General features: G+C 41.9%; 1 pseudogene; it reads left to right on the top strand.

The window, feature by feature from the left end:
- The first annotated feature begins 703 nt into the window (after nucleotides 1-703).
- On the top strand, nucleotides 704-1,144 carry LOC128106568 (translationally-controlled tumor protein-like; annotated as a pseudogene).
- Nucleotides 1,145-5,527: the final 4,383 nt, after the last annotated feature.

The following is a 5,527-nucleotide window of genomic DNA, read 5'->3' as shown; positions in this document are numbered from 1 at the left end:
GGATGTCTGCAGGAGGATACTGCTGTGTATCCGTTTGAGTTATCATGGCATATTCCTGAGCCTGTAAAGTTAAGTCTAGGTCTTCACAACAGGTGTGGGAGAAGGCTGAAGCGGACCAGGGAGCATGTTGTTGCCAAGTAGGGCCCGCAGGGTGTGTAGCAGCCTGGGGCTCACGTGGGCTCTTCCCTGGAAAACCCTGTCCAGCAGCACCATTGCCCTGGCTCTGAGCAATGACAGGATGCCCGAGATGGAGAATGATTCATTTTCTGGATTGGGCCTCCTCGAAAGACCTCCATGGTCCATGCTGCCCCTGGAAGACATATTGGTATCTGTGGTTTGAGCTACAGCCTGGAAATGTGTTAGTGTCCGTGGTCCACATGGCCTCCTTATGTGTCCTAGGCTGGCCTGGAACTCACTGTTGTTAAGGATGGCCTGGATTTTGTTGCCTCCCCTCACAGGTGCTAGGATGTGACACCATATCCAGCTTCATTTATTGTTTTAAATGTTACCACAGATGTGAGGTTGTGGGGTGCCCGAGTCGGCCTTTCCTGCCCTCCTCCGCTGCACTGCGCTCTCTGTGCTGCCGGGCTAGCACCCTGTCACCAGCCACCATCATCATCACCTCCTGGGACCCCCTGTCACCAGCCCCCATCATGATCACTTCCTGGAACCTCAGGCTAGCTCCCTGTCACCAGCCCCCATCATGATCACCTCCTGGGACCTCATCAGCCATGTGAGCTGTTCTCCGATATCTACAAGATCTGGCTGTGCCTGGAGGTGGAGGGCCAGATGGTCAGTAGAACAGAGGGTGACAGGGATGACTCACTCATTGGTGGAAATGCTTCTGCTGAAGGGGAGGGAGAAGGTTCTGAAAGCACAGAGTCACAGTGTCATGAACCATCACTTACGAGAAACCAGCTGCACATTCGGGGACAAAAACAACAACAGAGGTCACGTGAAATCACTCCAAGGGGCTGCTGCAGAGCAAATAAAGCACATCCTTGCTGATTTCAAGAACTACCAGCTTTTAACTGGTGAAAACATGAGTCCAGATGGCATGGTTGCCCTCCTGGACTACTGTGAGGATGATGTGACTCTATTCAATATTTTCTTTAAGGATGGCTTAGAGATGGAAAAATGTTAACAAATTGGATCTATCACCTGTCTCCATAACTGCTGCTGCTTACCATCCACACAACACCAGGATTTAGGACAAATGGGACCTATGCCATCTTGAGCTTTTATTTTTGACTGTGATTTATTTGGAGTGGAGGCATTGTTTTTTTTTTTTTTAAGAAGAAAAAAAAAACAAAACAAAAACATATCATGTAGGTTGTCTAAAAATAAAGTGCATTCAAATTTACTTTAAAAAGTTACTAAACCAGGTGGTGGTGACCTGCACCTTTAATCCCAGCATGTGGGAGGCAGAGGCAGGCAGATCTCTGTGAGTTCAAGGCCAGCCTGGCCTACAGAACGAGTTCCAGGACAGTTAGAGCTGTTACACAGAGAAATCCTGCCTCAAAAAACAAAAAAAACAAGGTACTCCATCTAGGCATTGTACAAGACTTTAATCACAGTACTCAGGAGGCAGAGGCAGGAAGACCTCAGTGAATTTGAGGCCAGCTGGTCTACATAGCTGGTTCTAAGGCAGCATGGACTATATAGAGACACCCTGTCTCAAAAAAAAAAAAAGTTACTCCATAACTATAACACAGACAATGGATAAGGATAGTCATATCAATTAATGGGATAGAATCCAAATTCCAGAGTTAAGTTCTCATAGTATTCTAGCCCATGGATTTTTGACAAGGGTGAAAGACAACTAACTGGAGAATTAATGGTCTTTTCAGGGATTGGTGGTGGAATATCTGTAGACAGAAAAAAATAGTGTTTAAAAGAAACTTGGACTATATCATACACAAAAACTAACCCAAACATGAGTAGTAGCATAAATTGAGGAGTGTAGATTATAAACACTTCTGTTTTGTTTTGTTAGGCAGGGTTCCAAGTTGGCCATGAACTTGCTATATAGCCCAAAGTGACCCTGAACTTTTGAGACAAAGTCTTGCTGAAGAGCTTAGGTTTGTCACAAATTAATTGTGTAACCCACTTTTTTTGTTGTTTTGTTTTTTTGGTTTTGCTTTGGTTTTTTTTTGTTTGTTTGTTTTTGAGATAAGTTTTCTCTGTGTAACAGCCCTGGCTGTCCTAGAACTAGCTCTGTAGACCTCAAATTCAAAGAGATCTGCCTGGGATTAAAGGCACGTGCTACCACTGCCTGGCAACCACAGCAACTCTTACAAAGGAAAACATTTAATTGGGGCTGGCTTACAGTTCAGAGGTTTAGTCCGTTATCATCATGGAGAGAAGCACAGCAGTATGCAGGCAGACTTGGTGCTGGAGAAGGAGCTGAGAGTCCTACATCTTGATCTGCAGGCAGCAGAAGGAGACTGTATGCCACATTGGGTGTAGCTTGAGCATGTAAGACCCTCAAAGCCCGCCCTCACAGTGACACACTTCCTCCAGCAAGGCCACACCTACTCCAACAAGGCCACACCTCCTAATAGTGCTACAATTACCATGCCAGATGTAAGCTATGCACCCCTTTAAAGAAAAGAGTAAATCTGGGTTGGCAAGATGGCTCAGTGGGTAAAGTGCATATTTTGAAGGCCTGATGGCCGGAGTTTGATCTCCAGAACCAGAGGGATGGAGTGGCATATATCTGTAACCTAGCACTGCTACAGTAAGATGGGACGTGGAGAAAGAAGAATCATCTGGAAGCTCAAAGGCCAGCAGCCTGGAGTAGGAAGCTCAGCAGCAAAAATAAGAGAAAGATTCCACCCCAATGAAGTAGTTTCTAAGAGTTGTCCTCTGGTCTCCACACACAAGCTGTGGCGTGAGTGTACCCACACTCACACACATTTGTGCACAAAAAAGAAATATTTATAAACATATATAAGCAACAATAATAATGGCTAGGTAACTCTGACTCTATTCAGCATTAAAATGTTTTATGTTGTGATGCCATCAAAAAAATGAAAAGATACTGCATGCAATAAAAAAATTCTTTTATACAATGAGAGAATTGCATCGAATTTAACATTTGAAAATCATCCAATAAAGGAAAAATTGTAGAATGGATTTTTTAAAATCTTACAGTTCAATGAAAAGAGATAATCTGATTTTGAAATGGCTACAGGATCTGAATGAACCCAAGAAGATATATAAGTGGGCAAGAAAAGCATGAAAAGATGCTCAACATTATTATATTGGTTTTTTTTTTTTTTTTTGGTTTTTCCAGACAGGGTTTCTCTGTGTAGCCTTGGCTGTCCTGAACTCACTCTGTAGACCCGGCTGGCCTCGAAACTCACAGAGATCCTCCTTCCTCTGCCTCTTGAGTGCTGGGATTAAAGGCGTGCGCCACCACCGCCAGCCTATTGATGCATTTCAAAATCATAGCAGATGCTACTTCACAGCTGCTACACTAGTTATAATAAAGAAGGGAGGGAAAGGCTGCCAAGATGCTTCACCCACTGAAGACGTTTATTGCCAAGCTGGAGGGCTCCAGTTCAGTCCCAGGATCCACAAGGAAGATGGAGAGAACCAACTCCAGGGAGGTGTTCTTTGACTTCCATACTCCATTCCATGTGACAAGCATACACACACACACACTCATATAAATGAAATGCAATAAAAAGAAGGGAACTAACCAGGGTGAGGAAAGGTATAGAGAATTGGAACCATTATTACAGGTGTGAGGATGTAAAACTGTACACTCTGCAACACAGCTTGACATTCCCTCAAGACATTAAACATAGTGATCATGTAACTAGGGAGTCTTCTTAGGGAGTCACCCAACAGAATTAAAAAGTGCAGCCACATCGAAAGCATAGGCAACAGTAACAATAGAATAGGTACTTACTATGATTTCATCAATATTAAAACCAATGATAGCATCAAGAAAATGAAAATGTAATACACAGATGTTCATATAAGTGTTTATGTAGTATACCCTTGTTGTTGAATATTATTTAACCATATAAAGGAAGTACAGATACTTGATGCAATGTGAATGAGCCTCAAAAATATTAGGCCAAGTGAAAGGCACAAAAAGCTACATAGTATATGATTCGCTTTGTGTAAAATATCTATATCTATATATATTATACACACACACACACACACACACACACACACACACACACACACACACACACAAAATAGGAAAATCCACAGCTGCACAAAAGGTATTAGTGGTCCTGAGAGGTTGAGGAGAATGGTAAGTAATTGCCAGTGGGTACACTGTTTCTTTGGGGAGTGATGAAAATATTTTGGATTTAGATTGTCCACCTTTGTGAACATACTGAAAATTTGAATTATGTGCTTTAAATGTGTGGCTTGTAAGGTATGTAAAGTATAGCTCAGTAACATTTCAAAATTTGAATGTTATGCTCTTTGTGATCGTCACCACGGAAGCATTTTTCCTGCTCTCCTAGTCCCTGCCTCTCCACCCTTCTCCCATCTCCATGTCCTCTAAGTTGGTCTTTTCATAGTTTGAAATGATCCTTCTACCTCATCCTCTGCAGTAGTCAGGCCCCCAGGCATATGGCACCTGCTCTAAAAGCTGTTACCTTGGGTAGGCAAGATAGCTCAGCTGGTAAAGACAGCTGCTGTTGAGGTCGAGAACCCAAGTTTAATCCCCACGTCTCATATGGTGGAAGGAGAGAACCAGCTCCTCTAGAAGTTGTCCTAGGATCTCAACATGTGCCCCGCCCCAAATAAAAGCAACTCAATGATTTTTTTAAAGTTTAATTTTATTTTATGTACATGTCTGTTTTGTCTGCATGTATGTTTATGTAGCATGTCTGTGCCTGGTACCCACAAAGGCCAGAAGAAGGCATCAGATCCCTTGGAACTAGAGTTACAGACCATAGCTGCCATATGGGTTCTGGGAATCGAACCCCAGGTCCTCTAGAAGAGCAGTGAGTGCTCTTAACCACTGGGCTGTTTCTTCAGCTTCTGTAATGATTTTTTTTTAAGCTATCACCTTAAAAAAAAAGGATGTTTTTGGTGTGGTGGTATTTATATGAATTATAGTTACAGATTCTACACAATAAGTACTAAAATCCTTGAGTAACAATGGCTATCTTTTTTTGTTGTTTTGTTTTTGGAGATAAAGTTTCTCTGCGTAACAGCTCTGGCTGTCCTGGAACTTGCTTTGTAGATCAGCCTGCCTCTGCCTCCTGAGTGCTGGGATTAAAGGTATGTGCCACCACTGCCCAGCTAACAATGGCCACTTTTAAAAACCATGTTATGAAGCCAACAATGACAGATTTTTCAAAAGTCCTAAGGATGAAGAACTAAAAAAAAAAAAAAAAAAAAAAAAAAAAAAAGAATTTTCTGTGAATTATCTTCTATTTCTTTATAAATATTTACTTCTTATATGTCATAGTTAATTTTTCTAGAGCATTATATAATTCCAAATTTATTACAAAGCATAAAATTTTTTCACTAATCCAATTAAAATTTG

The sequence above is a fragment of the Peromyscus californicus genome, unplaced genomic scaffold, assembly GCF_007827085.1.
Source record: "Peromyscus californicus insignis strain IS unplaced genomic scaffold, ASM782708v3 Scaffold_9__1_contigs__length_137607984, whole genome shotgun sequence".
Classification (NCBI taxonomy): Eukaryota; Metazoa; Chordata; class Mammalia; order Rodentia; family Cricetidae; genus Peromyscus; species Peromyscus californicus.
This window is presented reverse-complemented; position numbering and strand designations above follow the sequence as displayed.